This window comes from Aptenodytes patagonicus, chromosome 13 (genome assembly GCF_965638725.1).
Source record: "Aptenodytes patagonicus chromosome 13, bAptPat1.pri.cur, whole genome shotgun sequence".
Lineage (NCBI taxonomy): Eukaryota > Metazoa > Chordata > Aves > Sphenisciformes > Spheniscidae > Aptenodytes > Aptenodytes patagonicus.
Window position 1 is genome coordinate 4,400,096 of NC_134961.1, and position 19,410 is coordinate 4,419,505.

The window sequence follows — 19,410 nt, forward strand, 5'->3', positions numbered from 1 at the left end:
GCGGTGGGGCTCGTGTCCTCTCCTGCCCCAGCTTGTCCTGCCCAGCTGGCTCCCTGGCTCCATCAGTGAGGAGCCACCAGCATCATCTCATGTGCTGAGCCCCTGCTGAGATCCAGAGCGGGAGACAAACGATCTGCTTAGGATGCGCTGCCTCCACTCTGCCTGCTCAGCCCAAATGAAATTAAAATATTGACAGAAACAATTTCCAGGGGGAAATTGGAAAAGTTAGCGGCAGTGCCGAAGCCGTGCAACTCCCGCTGGGCGCTCAGCAGCCACCAGCCCGGCTGCCTGTCATCTTCCTGGGGAGCGTGGGACAGGCAGCGTCCTCCAGCCGCTGTGGCCGAGCAGCACTGGTGGGCGGCCGGGCACAGGGCAGCGAGTCGCTCCAGCCATGACATGCCATCATGGGAGTGTATTGCCCCAAACAGGGCAGCCCCAGCACTCGGTGCTGCTTCATTGCACTTTATTTAAGTCAACCCAGGGAAACAGGAGTTGGGCCATTACTCACCGCACGCCCGAGCACTGCTCCGGGCTCCCTGTGCCATCCTGCACAGGCACCAGAGACCTGGGGCACCGCTGGCCCCAGTGTACTGGCCAGGTACTGCCTCAGGCCACTGCGCAGACCCAAACGTGCCCCGGCCATCGCACCCCACGGCATGCATGTCTCCCCACCACGCTGCACCAGGCCAGCAGCCTCGTCCTGGCAGAGAGCATCCCACAGCAGCGTGCAAACCCGCTCCTCTGCTCTCGCTCTGGCCTCCTGGAAGCTGGGAGGACCCATTGCCTCCAGACAAGAGAGCCCAGGCAGTGCAAGGGAAGCAGGTGCATGGACAGGCAGCAAGATGGTCAGCCAGCAAGACACTGAAAAACAGAAAGAAATTGGGCTGGAATGGCCCCACAAGTGATCCAGGGAGAGCACGAGCCCCACGGCATGGTGGGGTGCTTACAGGACAGGGCAGGGCGACAGTGAGGGTCTGCCTTGCCAGCCGAGCTGCTGGAGCTGGGGGGATTGCAAAGAGCACCCCAAATGCAGCACTCTGAGCGCAGCCTTCCTCGCCTGCCAGCGGTGCAGCTCCTGGCAGAGGAGCCCCAGCAGCAGCACGGTGCTCCCGGCAGCCTGTCAGCGATGCCGCCGGGATGGGAGCTGCCAGGAGTGCATCAGCCAGCACCTCCAGCAAAGTCCCCGCTGCTCGGCGAGCTGCTCCCCTCGGCCGCTCAGCATTTCATGACAGCTCTTGTGGGCCCTGGGTGGGCTCTGACCTGCCAGTGCTGATCCGAAACAACAGACCTGCAGGAGATCAAGCCGGCTGCAATAAAATTTTCATTACTGGTGTGTTTGAAAAGCTGTTGTACTATTTTAGAGAAGAAAGGCAATCAGTCATGGCTTACTAATGCACCCTAATGGGGTTCTTTTCGCGTGAAGGACATGTGGGGTCTGTAATTTTACCGGGGGCTGAGCAGCCCCAGTGAAGCATGCACGGGGCAGTGCAGCCTGGCCACAGCACGGGCACAGCACAGCCGCAGCCCTGCCACAGCATGGCCCTGCCGGCTCGGCCCTCCCGGCAAGCGCATCTGTGCCGGACGGCCCCAGCCCCTCGGGATGCGGGGAAGGACGCAGGGAGGGATGGCTGTCGGCAGTGCACACACGTGTGTCCCCACTTCTCTCCCGCTCTTGGCTGCTTCCTCTCCCCCAGGCGCTCTAGTGCAGGGTGTAATTTGTACCTGTCTGTGAGTATGGCTAGCATGGCTGTGCAATTGTTGGATTTTAAGAAAAAAGTGGTATTTAAAAAGCAGCAATAAAGGACTTTAGCAGGCTCTGTGTCCTCTCAAGCAGGGACCTAGCTGGCCCCTAGCATGCTTTCAGCAGCACCATGCCTGTGCCCGCGTGCAGCTCTGGCAGCGTGGCAGCCGGTGAGGCGAACGGCCGTGAGCACAGGGCTGGGCAGTCCTCCAGCACCCAGCACGGTGGGTGGCAGACTGCATGTACCAAGACTGCCCAAAAACTGCCGGAGGAGGAACCGAGTCCAGAGAGCAGACGCCATGAGTGGGGCGGGAGTTGGCTGCCCCCCAGCCACGATGCATCCCAGGCAAGCCCAGCCGCGGTGCCCGCCCAGCAGCACCAGTGACTGCTCAGAGCTCAGCAGCACCCGTGGCTTCCACGGAGAGAGGAGCTGACGCTGCAGCACAGGGGCAGCACGAGGCCCTGCCCAGGACTCCGGGTGTTGGAGACAACAGCAGCCCGGGCAGAGCATGGCTTCCAGCCAAGTGCTAAATCAGCCAGGGACCCCTCCCTTCACCTTGAAATAGGCACTGAAGCGGTGAGGAGGGATGAGAGAAGAGCTGCATAAATCTGTCTGTTGCTAGAGCTCTGATAAAAGGGAATATGGTGGTTAATTAAATCCATTCATAATCAGATGGATTTGGGTCTTACTTTGGGCACAGTTTCTGCTGCTTTTGCTACACTCAGAATCATCTTCACATAACGGTTTGCAAAAATAAAGCAAACTTGACATTTTCTGCAGACATGGATTTTCCCCGGAGAGCCAGTGTGTAACTTCAGGGCGGGCAGCACACACGTACCCATGTGAGCTGGGCGATTTACTGCCCCAAAGCAGTGCAAATATTACTCACTTCTCTCCTCTGTTCACGCTGCTACAGCACTGAGTGCCAGTGCCCTGCGGCACCGCAGCATCGCAGCACCGCACACCGGTGCTCCTGAGACCCCAGTCAGGATGGGGCCACCGCCACCGCCACCACCACCGCCCAGCTGCAAAACGGCGACAGCAGCAATATTCCCTCCTGCGTTCTTCAGCCTCATTTTCTAATCCACTTTTCCACCAGGGCATCACGGCATCGAGTGAAACACTGTCCGGAGCCTGTTATTTCTGTGTCACTGCCTCCATCAGCCAAACTTGTAATCTCATCACAGGATGAAATCAGGTTGGTTTGACAGGACCTACTCCTTTTCAACCACGTTGACAGGCATGGATTTATATTCCCAGGCTCTAATTCTCCCATTAATTGCATCTTGCATTAGTTTTTTCACCTGTTTGCCCACGATTAATGTCAGGCTAATTGGACATAGTTGTCCAAGCCATCTCACTCACTCACTCACTCCGCTGTCTCTTGGTACAATGCGTTCTCCTCCCACCCAACGCTATTTTCCTGCTCTTCAGGATCAACAGGAAAGCTCCAAGAGGAGCTGCTTCTGGCTCCAGTTTAAATCCATTTCTCCCCAAAAGCCCCTTGTGCAGGTCTCAGGGCCAGGCTGCTGCAGGACCCCACAGTAGCACCCGGCACCGCACGGCGCGCTCGCTGCACACCCGGCACCCACTGCTGCTGCTCACCCATCTCAGCCCAGTTCACTGAGCACAGCTCCGGACGTGTCCTTGCAAGTTTCCCTTCATTCTCACCACCTACTGCACAGGTTTCAGCTTCTGGAGGCCTCATTTCCCAGTTCCTCTCTGCAACCACAAGAACGATATTTGTCTTTTATTGGCAATGGAAATCTGATTTCGTTCGAGTTTGAAAAGAGGGAGGTCACGCTGCTGCCTGACTAACGCCAGCCCTGCAGCCCCATTTCTGATGAGATGCAGCAAGGGCAGCTCAGGCCAGAGGCTGAGGCTGGAGGAGGCCACGGAGGTGCAGGGTCTGCCCAGGCACTGCCAGCGCTGCCGGTAACCCCGCAGCGCTCGGGACGGCTCCGAGAAGCTGCCTGCAGGCAGACTGGGGAGCTCAGCATCCACACCTGACACGTCCCTGGCGTGCAGCGGAGCAGGAGGTGATGCTGCCAGAGTGCGATGCTGCCAGCTAGCAAGACAGGGCAGGGGAGGAGAGGACGCCCAGCACCCACGGCCACAGCTGATGGAGCATCCTCTGCAGAAATCCCCTGGGACCACAGGCCCTCCACGGAGGGCGCACAGCTGGTGCAGGGCATGGCTGCTCTGCACAGGGCCACCCAGGACTCACCCACGCAGGACGGCCACGAGGGCAGCAGTGTCCCCCACGACGTGACGGGCAGGCGTGGCACAGCCCAGCCTGCCGCCCCGGCACACCGCACCCCGGAGGTCTTGCAGAGCTGGTGCTTTGCTTGTGCCTTTTTTCCCCCTTAAAATCTTTTTCTTGAGCATTTAATAGGTAATTTGCATATTGCAGATTCATTTTTAAGAACAGTTTTAATGAAGATACTCCACTGTGTGTGTATCTGCGTCTGTCATCCGTCCAGGCTCACACCATATAAATCACCACTACTTGTGGAAAAGCTAATTAAAGGTAATAATGAAAACCTCATTAGTCCTCATTTACATAAGATACACAGAGAAATTTCCTAACCTTTAATCCTGGCCGTCGCAATCCATTTAGATATCTCCTGCACGCTTAATTCAAAGGCAGAAGCACAGCCCCATCCCCTCTGTGCACACTGCCACCAGAGCTCTGCTCTCGGCCACCACGAGCCCTGGAGAAGATGGGCCCGACTGCTTCAGACGCGGCTGAAACAGGTCTGGGTCAGCACACACCGACCCGCATGGCGGGGTGAGCATTTCCTGCACCACGGGCAAGCACGAGCATGTCCTGGGGAGAGCACGTCTGCATCGCAATGTCAGCACGTCCTGCCTGCCCCGAGCACGTCCTGCCTGCCCTGCATTGCGGGAGAGCGTGTCCTGCAGTTCCCGGGACCTGGCCCTGCCCTGGCACCCCCTTGCCCCAAGAAGTGCCCGTCACCCCGTGCTCGTGCTGGCGCTGCTCGCTGGCACCGTGCATCGGCACCCCAGCCCCTACCACCCCTGCCTGACACGGGGCTCTGCCTCCCTGGCCCCCAACCCGACAGCAAGCGGCACTCACTGCACAGCGGCAGGAGCAGCAACGCCGGAGAGAAGAAAGAATAAAAAAATTAAGCCCTGGGGAAAACAAAGTTCCACTTCTCTGCACAGCTCTATCCTCAGCACCAGGCCCACCGTCACCATGAGGATCACCTTAATAACACATGTTCGTAGCAGCACCAGGGCTCGGCACAGCAACTGGTGAAGGTGACGGTCGCACCACAAAGATCCCCATGAGCCGCCACGTGCCACAACAGCTTCCACCTCCTCCCCGGCGGAGCCCTGGCCTCCCACATGCCTGGTACAGAAATGCAGCTCAATTAGGACCCATCATGCCATAAAAATATTAGAGCATTAAATGTATTAGATAAAACTCCTTCTGCTATTAAAGCAGATCACATCCTGGAAATCTGAGCAGTAAGCTGTGCAATTTCACCCTGCGATAGGACTGGATTAAGTTCTTCCCACAAAAATCTCTTATTGTACGAAAAAGAACATTAGCAACCTATGAAATCAATAGAAAACACAGCCCTGGTACTGTAAAACACGAGAATTAGCCGCAGCGCCGGCAATAGCACCAATTAGGCTGGGACCTCTTTCGCAAACTCTTGCAGGAAAGAGCTTTGCTGAAACCAGAGGAGTTGTTGTAGTCCCGCTGCCACGGCTGGCGGCTGGCTGGCGGGAACAAGCCGCGAGCCCGGAGAGCTCTTCCCGGCGGGGGCATGCAGCCGCCCGGCACACGGGGCAGCAGCACGGGCAGCGGGAGCTGCTGGGCACGTGTCAGGGTGATGGGGCAAGCAGCGGGAGCTGGCGGATGGAAGCCTACAAGAGTGAGAAGACCTTCTCATCCTTCTCCCGTCAGTCTTCGGGGCTGTTCAGCTTTTTTCGCTGCAAATTGGGCTGGGAGCTTTTACCCTCAGCCCCTCAGACTCCCGCTTGCAAACAGCCACCGCCGCTCCGAAGCCCTCTGCTCCAGGAGCCAAGCTGGTTTCCCCGGGAACCCCAGGGCAGGACCCAATGGCGTTAGCCAGTGGCAGAGAGGTAGCTGCACCGACACCGTCAGGTTATCGCCAGTGCCCTGCCTGCCCTGCCGGGTGCTGGCTTAAGTGCAGGGAGCCACGTCAAGCCCCTGCTGTTTGCTGTTACCTTCCAAAGACATTGGGTTTATTTCTCAGTGGCTCAGTCTTGGGCAGAGTTGGGTGAAATGCATCAAAGCAACACAGAATGTTGCAAACCTCATGAAAATATATTTGCAAAATGGGATTTTCCTCAATTTCTGCAAAGTAGGCTCATTTGCTGTAATTCCCTAAGTCAGCAAGCACGGAAACTGGTGTGATGGGGACAGACATTATTCTGGTGAGTAGCTCCCACCTTCTCTCTCATCCCTGCAGCTCTGCAAATCCTGCTCGGCTCCTGATCCCGAGCCCATGTGCCCAGGGAGCTGCCCTGGGGAAGCCGCCCAGGAGCAGGCTGTGGCCATCCCTCAGCCACAGCCACGGCAGCGCTGCCAGGCAGAGTCACGCTGCAGGCGGCTGCGGCCCAGGGCGGGCGCTGGGGTCCCGGGCAACGAGAGGATGCCCCGAGAGGGGACTTCGCCCCAGCTGAGCCCCACGGCACCGGGGCGGTGGGGGGATCCTGGCTGGGCTAGGGGCTGGGAGGGCCGCACAGTGCGGAGGGGAGCGGGACCAAGAGCATCACCTCAGCTCAGAGCTGTCCCCAGCCGCAAGCATGGGGGGGATGCACTGGCCCCGGGTCGAGCTGCACATCCTGCAGGGCTGCCCAAGGACTCACACGTCTGCTGGCAAACGCGGCCCCACCCATGCTGATGGGCACAGCAGCATTGGCCTGCAGGAGACCAGGGGTGCACTTGGGAACGTGGCCCCCTCTCAGCCACGGCCTCTGCCGGATGGACGCCCCGGCCACCCCCAGGCAGCCAGCGGAGGGAGGACTCGACCTCCAGAGCCGGTCCCACCACTCCCGGCACGAAGCGCAGCTGAACCCGTGAGCAGCAGCAGAGACAATTGGACCATCACATCAGATTAGCTCCTCTGTTCTTCAAACTGACATCTAAGATTATTTGTAATTAGGATTAAAAGATGAAGTAAGAGAAGAAACAGAATTGAAAATGGGCTTTCTGTAATTAAGAGCGCTGCTTTCACTGCCGTCACAGGGCCAGCCAGGGCTGGGGCCAGTCCCCTGCCAGTGCCCATGCGTGGCTCCGTTGGCGTAATGGGGGCTGGCAGGAGGAGGAGACCCCTCGCTGACTGCACTCAGAGCCTCCAACTCTGGTGACAAGTATTTAAATATTAAAGGATCCCTTAAAGCAAATGAGAGGCTCAAAGCTGAATCATCACAGAAAGTAATACACTGCGAAGGAGGGAACAAGAGGACAATTGTGCGAGTGGCTCTTCACGGGAGACGTGTCTCGGAGCAGCCGGCATGGAGACTCCCGCTCTCGAGAACGCACAAACCTACCGGGCTTTGCCAGTGTGTTTGCACAGCAGTAATTTAATAGAAACCAATCATGCAAAACAGACACAGTATGAGTTTGGGGATTCATTTCCATATATTACACTGTTCTTTATTGTATTCCCAGCCCCAGCCTGAACAGCAGCGGCAGCCAGAGAAAGCACCAGGCTGGCAGAAAGAGCCGGTGCCCAAGCCTGCCCCAGCCCCAGCAAGCGGCAAGACGTTCCTGCGCTCTGGTTTAGGGGGCCACAAGTTCTCCAGAAAGCATCATCACCCTGCTGGAGCCTCCCAAACCCATCATTCCCCCGCACCAGGTGGGCCAGGGGGGAAGGGGTGGCAGCGCCCGGTCCCAGCCCTCGCTCCCTGCCTGAGCCGGCATCTCCCACCACCCAGCCGCACCGGCACTGGCACTCGTGGTGTCCTGCCAGGCAGGGCTGCCCCTGGGGTTCCTGCCAGTGTGAACGAAGGCTTTCGTGGCAGCTCCCGAACCCCTCCCCACAGCTCGGGAGATAGCCTTGGAGAGGGACGAAGATTTCAAGCTGAGGCTAATTGAAGGCTGAGAAACACTCCTTGTGATTCACCGCTGGCATGGAAGAAACAACAGCCCTGCGTGCCGTGCTGCCTTCCAACAGGGTCACACGTCACACCGGGATTGCGACAAATCCCACACAGAGAGGAGAGCCTGTCCTGCAGGAAGGAAAATCCTCCTGCGTCCACCTTGCATCCCCAGCCCGTTACTGGCTATCCTGGGACTGCTGTGCACTGGCTTCACACCGACCACTTTGCATTTACTCCCCCTCACTTTCCACAGCCCATGGCCTCACCTGGTCCTCTCTTCCTGCAGCAGCTCTTGGGCAATAGCCATTGCCCCCAGGGCCAGTACTTCTGGGTGAAGGCTGATGGAAAGGTTCTTCAGCCATCGCCGCGCTGGAAGCCCTCGGTGCCGAGCGAACGGGCAGGGACCCAGGCAGCCGGGGAGAGCTGGGACTCACTAGTGCACAGGTACGATAGCACAGCATAGCTGCGTAGGACAGCCTGTGCCAGCACAGAATGACGCCGAGCTGCACAGACCATCCCGTTGGCTTGCTCCAGGCACCCATCACCGTGGTGTCGGGCCTGGGCAGCAGTGCTTTGCCAACCTCTGCCCCACGATGTGTGCACTGTGGGTGCCGGTGCAGAGCAGCAGGGCCATGAGCCACAGGGGCGTCGTGCACCCCAACAGCTCCCGCCGCTCAGAAAACACCGCTGCCCTGCACAGCAGCCCTGCAGCAGCAGCAGGGAGAGGCTTCCTCACCCGCGGGCAGCAGGCAGGACCTCACGCAACTCCTCCTCCCCAGCAGCACCTCTGCTCAGCAGCCCTTTGCCACCCCAGGTAATTGCTGTGCACGTACCCTAATAGCACAGTCGAAGGGCTCAGCCGGAAGGTGGTGGTCCGACATGAAAAGCAACCTGGGGAGTTTGATGTAATATTTATACAGTGCCTCGTCTCGGCATTTGATGTGGCAGGGCAGCAGGCTGGCTCCCGATGTGCGGGCGGGGATAACCCACCCCCCGTCCCCACCCCCAAATCCCTGGGGAACCTGTGCCCAGCCCAGCCCGGGCGCTGCGGCCCCCAAAGTGCTGCCCGGTCCTGCCCCCTCCCCTGCCCCTGCCCCTGCCCCTGCAGGGTCTAAAAACCAGACTGAGCAGCAGCTCATGCTCCACAGCTCCCCCAGGGACCCTGCTGCTGTGGCAGGGGCTGACTGCGCCGCTCGGGCAGCCTCCCCCAGGAGTGCCCGTGCTATATGTAAACATGATTCAAAAATACTGTCACTTCAGGGAAAAGGGGAATGTATCTGGAAGGAACTTTATGGGAGCAATTTCTAGCAGGTTTAACATTTATCCAGTTTCATATCTTCTTTAGGCCTTTTGGGAGAGTTTAATTTCCTGTGAAATTCAGGTTGCAAATGAGTTTGGCTGCTCAGCTAGCCAGGAAAGTGGCTCAAATAAGTGAACTCCCTCCAACTGACCAAGAGCACTGGCCCACAGGAACACCATGTAATGCGATGTGAGCACTGGAGCCCTGACAGCCTAATAAATGCCAGGTTAATTTTGATTATACTATTTAAAACCTCGCAGATTACACGAGAATCCATCGGACGCTGGCACAGAAAGTAAAACATTTCCCTTGCTGCTCCGGACAAGTCGTCTTTGCTTTGCTGACAGTTCCCCTAATTTAATTATCCTTCCTTCAGCCACTTCTTATCACCATTTCCCAGGAGGTACAGTTCTTTGGAGGATGTTTTTAGGGGCTCTGTTTCGAGTAGTTCAAACTTAATTGCAATTCACTGTCACTTGAATGCAGGACGGGGAGCTGCATAGCCAGCCAGGACCGCGGGCACCCGGTGAGTGGGAGACGGCTCCTCTGGAGCAGCCGGGGCTGGATTTCAGCCTGGGCTCCTGCTCCCAGGGCGATGCACCTGGGGGGGCGGCAGCCACAGCTACGCCCTTGGCCACCCCCCGAGCCCCGCTGTGGGGACGTCTCTCAGGGAGCGGGCTGGGGGCTCCAGGCGCTGCCCTCACCAGTGGTCATCCAGCGTCCGTCTGCCTTCAGAGAGGTGAGGGGAAGGGACGAGGCCCCTGCCAGCCCCGTCTCAGCTGTGCCGGTGATCCCCCTCGCTAATGGCTCAGAGCTGGGGATGCCACCCTCCCACAGCCGCTCTCCCACCCGGGGGGGATGGAGGTCCCTGCTCCAGACCGGGTCAGTGCTGCACTTTGCGTCTCTGATGCGGGAAATGTAGCATGATGCGCAACATCAAAATTGAGCTGATGGCCAGCAGCCCCTGCAGCTCTAGCACAGCTATTCATGGGGGTTACAAGCCCACTGAGCAGACCTCTGGCAGCACGACGTTGAGACACTTCAGCTACAACTGCACATGAACATGCAGCACGTGGGTGCCCCCGAAGCTGTCGCTGCTCTGTGGTGACGCACCGCACACCCCAAAGCTGGATGTGCCAGGGATGGTGGGTGCCCGACGCCGGTGCGCAGCCCCTCGGGCCAGCAATGAGCTGCAGGCTCAGGGCTCCTGCCAGCGGCAAGGCGGCCAGGCTGCTGCTCACCCACCTGCCCAGCACCGCTCTGCACCCACCTCCCACTGCAGCGCAGGCGGTGCCCAGCGTCCTGGCACGCCAGCTGCGGTGAGGCTGCCAGGGCAGCGGCCTTGAAAGGGAATTTCTAATGACCCCTGCCAAGGGTAATCCATAGCTCCACAACAAACAGGTGCAAATACACGAGCGAGAAGGAAAAGTCCCTTGGATTTTTAAAACATTCAGTAACAGCAAGTGAGGGCGATACATTATTTAAAGGCTCTTCTAAGGAAAGAAAATAATTTCAGCTCAGTTAGCTTTTTAGGACAGCGTTAAGTAGAGAGCAGGGACAGCAGAGCCACAAGCAGCAGTGCAGGTGGTGGAGCGGGGAGATGTACGCAGCCCATGGCCAACAGGCATGTGGCACCGGGCTGCTCGGCCGTGCCGGCACAAGGCACCGTGGGGCTGTGGCGTTCCTGAACCCCGAGATGGCTTTCCTGAAGTCCCAGCCCCCCTGAAGGCAGCGCAGGGTGGCCGCACCAGGCTGCCGGGTAAAGCGGGGTCCAGTCCAGCACAGGTGCTGGTGGCTTCAGCCAGAGCAAGCAGAGGACGAGGGGACACAGCGCCCGGCATGCAGCATCCCCAGGGCCGCCTCCATGCAAGGGTGCCAGGAGCACGCCGACTGGTGGTGTGAGAAACCGGCGGCGATGGACGAGAGCGGGGCGCAATGGGCACTGCAGTGCAGGAGCGCACTGATGAATTAGGAGTCACTGGGTTTAATCCAGAGTCATTAGCCATGCTGAACACTCGCATGTCATTTGTTAAACTAATGGATTGCTGGAGGTCGTTCAGTAATAAGAAAGGGAGAGAAGGGTTATTAGTTTTTATCAGACATTAATTGGCCAAAATCGATTACTTATTTGGCATTTGCAGTGTATTAGGGGTGTTCCCCCCCCCAAGAAGCAGTCTGGCCGGCAGAGCAGAAGGGTGGCAGTGGCTCCACAGTGGGCACCACAGCATCGCCCAGGCATGGGCCAGCAACCCTGGCTGCAGCACGGCTCCATCCCGGGATGGATGCTCGGGGCAGATGCCATCACAAGTGGCTCCCATCCATCCACACACATCCCATCAGTTTGTCCTGGGCTGCAGCACCCCGTACCCACGCAGCCGCCCCTCGCGCCCGGGTGCTCCGTGCCCAATGCACATCCTGCACCCAGGGCTGCGTCTTGCCCCAGCCCAGGGCAGCGCCGCAGGCAGCAGCTCCTGCAGGTCCCCCACGCCCGCCGGCGACGCTTGATGTGGCAGGGAGCAGCAGAAACAATCTGGGAACCGCCCAGGTGATAGCACATTTATCTAACAAGCTTCCAAATGAAAACTAGCATTTGGACTTAATGCATTCTGGCTCAAAATTTGATTACATTTTTCTACAGCTGTAAATCTGCCTTCCTTTCTGCAACATTATTATTAAAGCCAGTATTGAATTGGTGGTGTGATACGTAAAATTTCAATCCTGGCTTTGACATTCCAGGAAGTTAAAAACCAATTACAGTGTGTGCTTTGCCTCGGGACAGAATGAATCATTGAACACAGCCACTTCACCAAGAGAAATTAAAGGTTGAAGCAGCAACATGGGGAAGGTATTAAGTTAAAAATCAAAGGTCAATTAAAGTAAAACTGAGTCTATTTTATTTTTAATATTTTGCTTACATTTTCATTCCTTTCTGATGAACAAGGAGGCAAAATAAACCTGCACTTTTATTTATTTGCTGGGTAATAAATCTGGGCTGAAGTTGGTTTCAGGAGCTAAGAGGAAACATTCAGGTGATAAAACTCCCAACCCAATAACCAGCATTAATCTCGCCATAACGAAGCCAGCATAGCAATGGACAGCACGCATGCACGCCCCACACCAACGGCAGCTGCCACCTCGCCTCCACCTGTGGCCGCCCACACAGCAAAGCAAGGGGCGCATGCGAGAGGTGCCCAGCGCCCGGGGGACACATCCCGCTGCCACCATCACCCCGAGCCCATGAGGCCCCACTTGGCCCCAGAGCTCAGCCATGCCATGCCGGGATGGGCAGCACCGACTGCAAAACGTGGGAAAGAGGGTCAAAGTCGGCACTGAGGTGTGCAAAGAGCTACATGTCCCGCAGCCGGCACCTCCCTCGGGACTGCTGAGCCCAGCGGGACATGAAGGGAGGGAGGTGCAGCAGGTCTTGGCAAAACCAGGTGGCACAGCTCCTTCTGCTGCTTTGGCTTTGCAGGGGGAGTGGGGGATGACCTGTGCGCCCATGGGGGACGCCCCGCGATGCGGGTCTTCTGCAAAAGGGAGCAGCCTGGGCGCGGGGCTGGGTGCAGCGTCACACCACGACAGCGTCACGCTGCGCACTCACAGTTCTGCTCTTGGCTCCAAGGGGCACCCAGGGTGAGCCTTAAGCCCTGAAGCCCCAGCCTGCTCTTTTCCAAAAAAAGGGGGGGGGGGGGGGGGGTAGCAGCTCTCAGACCCGCCACGGGCACCCAGGGCCCGGTGCGCTGCTCAGCCCCGCTGCCCATCCCCGAGGGATGGAGCCAGCACCACCGGGGGACCGGAGCTGCAGGCAGGGCGGGCAGCGCGGGCAGCCCAGGCCACGGGCACGTCCCAGCGGCAATGAGACACGCGGGTGCACACAGGCGCGCGCGCACACAATCCCCCCAGCACGGTGTGCAGAGAGCACGACAGGGGCAGCCCCTCCGCAGCCCCCCAGACAGGGACGGAGCACCTCGGCCCCTGGCCCCCCCGGCCAGACAGGCTCCCGCAGGGCTGTCACCCACCCCGGCACCGGCCCACCGGGCAGCACCCCGGGCTCAGCCCCGCCGCACACGCGTGTGCGTGGCAGCCCCGGCAGCCCCCCCCCCGCCTCGGCAGTGCACAGTGCGACCAGCCCCACCGTGTGAACTGCTTCATAAACAACTAAAGCAGATTTCTCCCGCGCTCCTTGGAGCACAGAGAGCCCTGAGAGATGATATCACAGCCCATGAACTCATCCAGCGGCGGGAGTGAATCAGCACCACCCTCCGCTCTTAACCAGGCACGAAATGAGCTGCGGTTCGATGGGCCAAAGCCTCCAAAGGCAGCGCAGGGGCAGGATCGGTGCCGGCACGGCACAGGACCCCACCACGGCAGATATTTACCAATGTCATTAAAGCAGCGAGCGGGGAGGCCGGCTATCTCCTGAGCTGTGGCAGAAGCTGTTGACCCCTCCTGTAAAACAAAAGATAAGTTGTACTTTCTGATTTCTGCAGCAGTATGTCATTTGCAGATGCCTTTTATGCGTGGACTTTAATAGATAATCCATACCCTTGAAGTGGAGTATATCATCTGCTCATTACCAATGATAAATCATTCGCAAAATATTAAAATGCTTAAAGACCGTCACGTGGGCTTCATGAATTGCTTTGCAACACACACACTTCTGCCTATTAAAGGAGAAAATGTATTCATCGCAGACCCAGGCAGAGCTATCAAACTCTGCTTTATTTACAGTCTGGAGTACAAAGCTATCGGAGAGGCGCAGCACTGGAGGGAGAACCACCTCCCAGCCCCGCCATTACCGCCTTTCTAGATAATCTGACCCCAGCTATGGAAACTCATTAAGGTCGTTAGGAAACGCGCCAGTTCTCCAGGGACCCGGCTTCTTTTAGATTAAAAAAGGGAGCGGGAGCACGTGCGAGCGCTGCTAACAGTGCGGTTTATTCACATCTATACAAGTGTGCTAACCGCAGGGAAAGAGTAATCTAATATATTCTCAGACATTTTAAATTCATTTCAATAAAAGAAGAATTAGAGGGAAGCAAATGGCAGGGAGAGCAGATGTTACAGTACTGGTGACACCCAGAAGAACAAGCTGACAGCGCTGTGTTACACAGAGACAGCGCTTTCAGCCCCGGACGCGGGCTGGAAGGGGAGGCGCGGGAGGGCTGGGAGTAACGGGATGCCCAGGGAGCAACACGGGCCCGGAGCAGGAGCTGGGCTGCCACCGTGCCGCCTGCTCCCAGGAGAGTGCGGCCACCAACAGCTCCCAGGGACCCCCCACCCCCCGCCACGGCCGAGCCTGCGGGGACACACCGGCGGGACAATGACCCACGGGTCTGGGAATCCACAACCAGCCTCAACCTGTGAAGCCACCAGCGTTCATCAACAGAGGAGAGCGGCAAAGGGGCTGGGGGAGCTGGAGCAAGGACAAGTGAAAGGGCTTGGAGGCTTCCCAGCGTCAAAGCCCTCTGCTCACAGCAGCACCCCCTGTCCCCGGCCATCCCCATCCCCGCCCGCTGGCCACCAGCTCCTTGTCGTTCACAGCAGCGAGACCAAGCTCCAGGCAGGGGCATGCAGCCAGAGACACATTAGGGACACAGGTCCTGTGGCATTTGGGGCCAGGACGCCCCAGCCGGACCCTCAGCCATCAAGGAAAGGGGCACGGGAGATGCCCGGGTTATCCCCCCACCAAGGGTTCCTGCAAGTGCTCCACCCCATTTGGTAAATAACGACTTCATTATAAATATTCCATAAGCCCAGGAACTGCAGTGCATTAAAAAATTATAAGGTCCCTGCTTCCCAAGCAGCCACTCCTCTGCACCGGGGCCTGGAAGAAGTGTTTAAAATCGGATGTCAGCTAGGGCTGACATAGGAATTTGTTGTGGGGCTGATGAATAGTTTGAGAAATATTCAATACCTTCAGGAAAGATCAATTTATCACAGTTTGGCTCAGACCAACTGGAAACATACAGCCATCTACACCGCATTCGTTTATTAAGAAATTCAGGTCATTATGTTAGACATGCGGTTTCTTATTTTTTCACTGGATGAAACTAATGTGGAAAAAGGGCCATGCGGTACCTTGATAAATCGCTCCAGCAGCCAACGATTTGCTCATTTCCCCAATTTAAACATCTCCAGAAAAGAGGCGGCAGGACCAGCACCAACGCAGCGAGTGCTCCCAGCTGGGAGGGACGGGAAAGGGCTTCAATGAGTGAGCAAACCCCAGTAGCTACGAAATCATTTGCTTTGTGGCAGTGGCCAGTCTCTGCTCCCCAAGTTTGTGGCCATCACCCCACACCACGGGGCAGACCCTGGGGTGCCGCTCATCCCAGGGGAGGTGGCATGGGCGGGAGGAGCCCTGCAGGGTGCTCGAGCTCTCCCATCTCCAGGGCAATTAAGCACCACCAGCTCCAAGCTGCCAGCCATCCCTCCGTTGGGAAGAGCCAAGACCAGGGCATTTCAGCCTTTGCAAAGCCTCTACATAGGTTTGCAGGTGCAAAAACAGGGGAAACTGAGCCACCGCCTCCACGGCCATGAAGGCACAGCAAGCTCCCAAGGACCAAGGGCCAGCACACCAAGGAGCACATCTCTCATCAGCATAACACCATGCTCTGGTGTTAATGGGAGGGCACCACAACTCCCAAATATTGTCAGTCTCTTCTCTGCATGTGACAAAAACCTCCACGTAAGCTTCCCCCTGGCAGATGGAAGGAGCAATTTCCTCAGCGACTCAACCCTGCAGCCCTACGCCTGCCCCTGTTAACCATCAGATAGACGCTGTGAGCGTCCACTGGCCAGGTGAGGATTCAGGAGCGCTCTCAGGACTTCCTGTTGGCCTCAAAGCTTTCAATTAGGAACATACGTATTTATGAAATATTATGACAATTGAAAGCCCGTTAAGTGTTACAGTAAAAATCCCTATGTGCAAAATGACCGGGGCATCAGCACGGCCTTAACTGTTAAATCCATTTGGTAATCAGGTTAAGCTGCCAGCAAGAGACTGGTGTCAGCGGTTTTTATTAAAAGCTGGGGTTTTGCTATAAGAGGTACTAGTTTTACGTTACCATAAATTGTCAACAGTTGGTCAGATCCCCACAGAGAAAGGATCGATATCCAGCAGAGGGGAAAAAGTGCTGAGAAAGGAAAAGCGATACTCTAATTAGAACAAAATTTAAGAGTCCAGGGGTATGGATGACAGTTCCTAATATGTTATAATTTATTGACGGCCTCCAAAGATTGGGTTTTGTTCTGGCTCTCAGACGCAGCCAGGTGTTAATAAATATCCCAACAGACAGCAGCTGCCTGCAGGCAGGGAGCAGGCAGCTCCTCGCACATCGATCCTCTGTGCCCTCAGCCCCCGCGATCGGCACAACCAGCAGCCGTCCTCGCAGGGTGGAGCTGCTGCTGCCGCCGGGTCAGGTCCTCCAGCTGAACAAGTGGTTTTCTTGGCTCCTCTGGTTTACGCATCTGCTGGGGGCCGCTGGTGCCCCCCAAGCCGGCGGTGGGCAAGTTGCAGCCCTGCGGGACGGGTGCCTCGCCAGCCCCAAGACCAGGTTCCCAGGGCAAGGGGACAAGGCGGAAAGCCTGCCCCCCCCCCCCCAGCCAGTGCTCCCTGGGGACACCCCTGCTTCCCCGGGGTGTCAGAAATCTGCACGCTGTTTTGCGGTAGTCTAATGCTGGTTTAGCACAGCAGTAATCCCAGCCGAGGACCCAAACATCTGCAAGCCCCAGCTCTGCGCCCAGACGCAGCCTCCCCTGCTGACCCAGATTTAATAACCGCTCAAGTCCTAACCTGCCCTTGCTTCATTTCACAGCGCATGAAGCACCTGCCATTGGACCCTCATAAACAAGGAGGCAATAAAATTTAATCACTCGAAGATCAAAGTTCTCAAGTGTTTTCCAATTGTCCTCTCGCCACCCTCCCAGCTAGGTTAAGGGAACTGCGGCGGGCTCTCTATTTAATAAGTAGCCATAAAAACCCGGCTGGATTGGAGAAATATTAGCAAATATAATAAACAAAAATGTATTAACTCTAATTCTGTGAAGCCTTTGGCTATATTAATATCTCTTTAATGTAATCACCTATAAATAAGTGATGACCCTATGATTTAATATGACATCTGTTATCCCCATTTCCATGCAAGACATGAAGTAATTACTCTCTCTGGTATGCAATAAAAGGATGGGAATAGCATGCTGTGACTGCCCAGTGTAGCCCCCAGCTCCTTCACCCAACACCCGCGGGCAGCCCCAGGGGGCTCGGCTCCAGCTCACCGTTCCCAGCGGGATGGACGGAAACGTGGAAGAAAGCTGCATGCGTGGTCCCACGGCGTGGGCTGGGGGTGCCGGCACGCCCCCCCAAGTGCCAGGGACAGGCTGGGGCAAGGGGTAACACAGCACGGCTTTTGGTAAACAAGCTAACTTCAATGTTTCTGTAATTGCAGCTGGGCGATGGGAGATCAGCAACAGCTGGTGACACATCTGTGATTTGGGGACCAAGGGGGATTCATGGGTGACCCCTGCCTGCCCCAGGGGGTGAGGACCGCAGCAGGGGGCACACGGCATGCGCTGCCAACCAGCGGGTCACTGCAGAGCTTACTGCTGCCAGAGACGCGGTGCCGCACGCCGAGGGCACCCTGCCCCCCTGGCCGTGCCCTTCGGCCGCTGGGCGGGCAAGGCGAAGCCCAGAGCCCCCGGCCCCACAGCGCGGGAGGGCTGGGCAGCTGGTTTCTCAGTGCTGGGAGCAGCCCTGCCCCAGAAGGGCCAGGCTCCCCTCGAGGAGCCGCCGCGCTCTCTGCCGGGGACGCCGGCCGGCCGCTGGGCCGAAGCCAGGCCCGGGCTTGGCAAGTCAGAGCCGGGGGACCGCAGGCAGGCCGGGAGCAGCGTACGCCCCACGTCCCGGGCTGGGAACCGCGCCAGCCGGGGAGAAGAGGCAGGTCCCGGGCTGCAGCGGGGAGCAGAGCCGGCTGTAACAGCCCCCCCCGGAATCCCCGTGCCCCCAGACGGGGGTGGGAGCAGCGGCCCCCAGCGCCCTCCCCGGCAGGCACAGGGGCAGATGCACTGCCAGCCCCCCCCCCCCCCAGCCCCCTCTGGAAGCGGCCGGCGGTGCCCCGACACCCCAGGGATGTGCAGCCGGGGACCCCTCGGGCGGCGGCTCCGCAGCTCCCGGGGCTGGGCCGTGGTTCTAGCACCGGCTGCTGGAAGACCACGGCAATCACAGGAGCCAGCGCTGCAACTTAAGGCGGCTCAGCGCAATCGGGAGAGAGGCAGAGCGGTCCCCTATATACGTATTTTCCACTTTAGCCGGAGCTCCGCTGTGCTCCCGGCCGGGCTCCCACCAGCTCAGCAGGGCAGGGACGAGCCCTGTGCGCCCCTCCAGCCAGCGCTCCGGGGCAAAGCTGCCCTTCCCCCGTTCTGTCCAGAAAGCTGGAGATTACCAGTGCACCATGCAGCGTGGTGCAGCTTACTGCTGTCCCCAGGGCTGGAGAGGTGACAGCGTTCTACAGCCCTGAGGCAGGAAGGCAACAAGATTTATAGGGAAAAAGCAGCTATTGCAGGCATAAGGAGGCTGGGCTGAGGCTCTTCTTCACACCAAAAGTATATTGCAGACTGCCTCACCCCAGAACTGGCCAGAATAAAGCAGAAGAGACTCTCCACCTTATCTCCACCCATCCCTGTCCTCGCTGACTTCTGGAGTAGATCAACCCCACAAGCAGCAGCTTGCAAACAAATCCAATGAAGGGGAACCACCCCACGCCCTGCAGAGCTGAACATTTGCTCTAGCAATATAGCAAAGGTGACAACCAAATAGCAGCAGCCAGCCACAACTCCACAATAAGAGCCCACAACCAGAGTCATCTCTCTGCAACCGCACATGACAACCCCACAGCCAAGGACGGGAGCCTGGAGAGCACAGCGTGTGCCCAACTGCCTTGCCCCAGCCATGCTCTCGGCCGACAGGACCTGCCCACCCAGACCAAAGCAGCCCCAGCAGCGACACCAAACCTCCAAGTCCGCTTCTCCAGCTGGAGCGCTGTTTTTGTGATGCTGCATCTCAAAGAGTGTACGTACACAGGAGGGAGGAGGAGAGAGGAGAGGGGAAAAAACCCTTAAGAATCAAAACCTGCATTTAAAGGCAAGTTTATAAAGCATGAGCACCAGCCCCTACTACACCGATCTGATGGCTCACTCAAGCAGGAAGATCAGAGTCTGCAGTGGAAATGCCCCCAGGCAGCTCCAACCACAACGTCTTCCATTTTT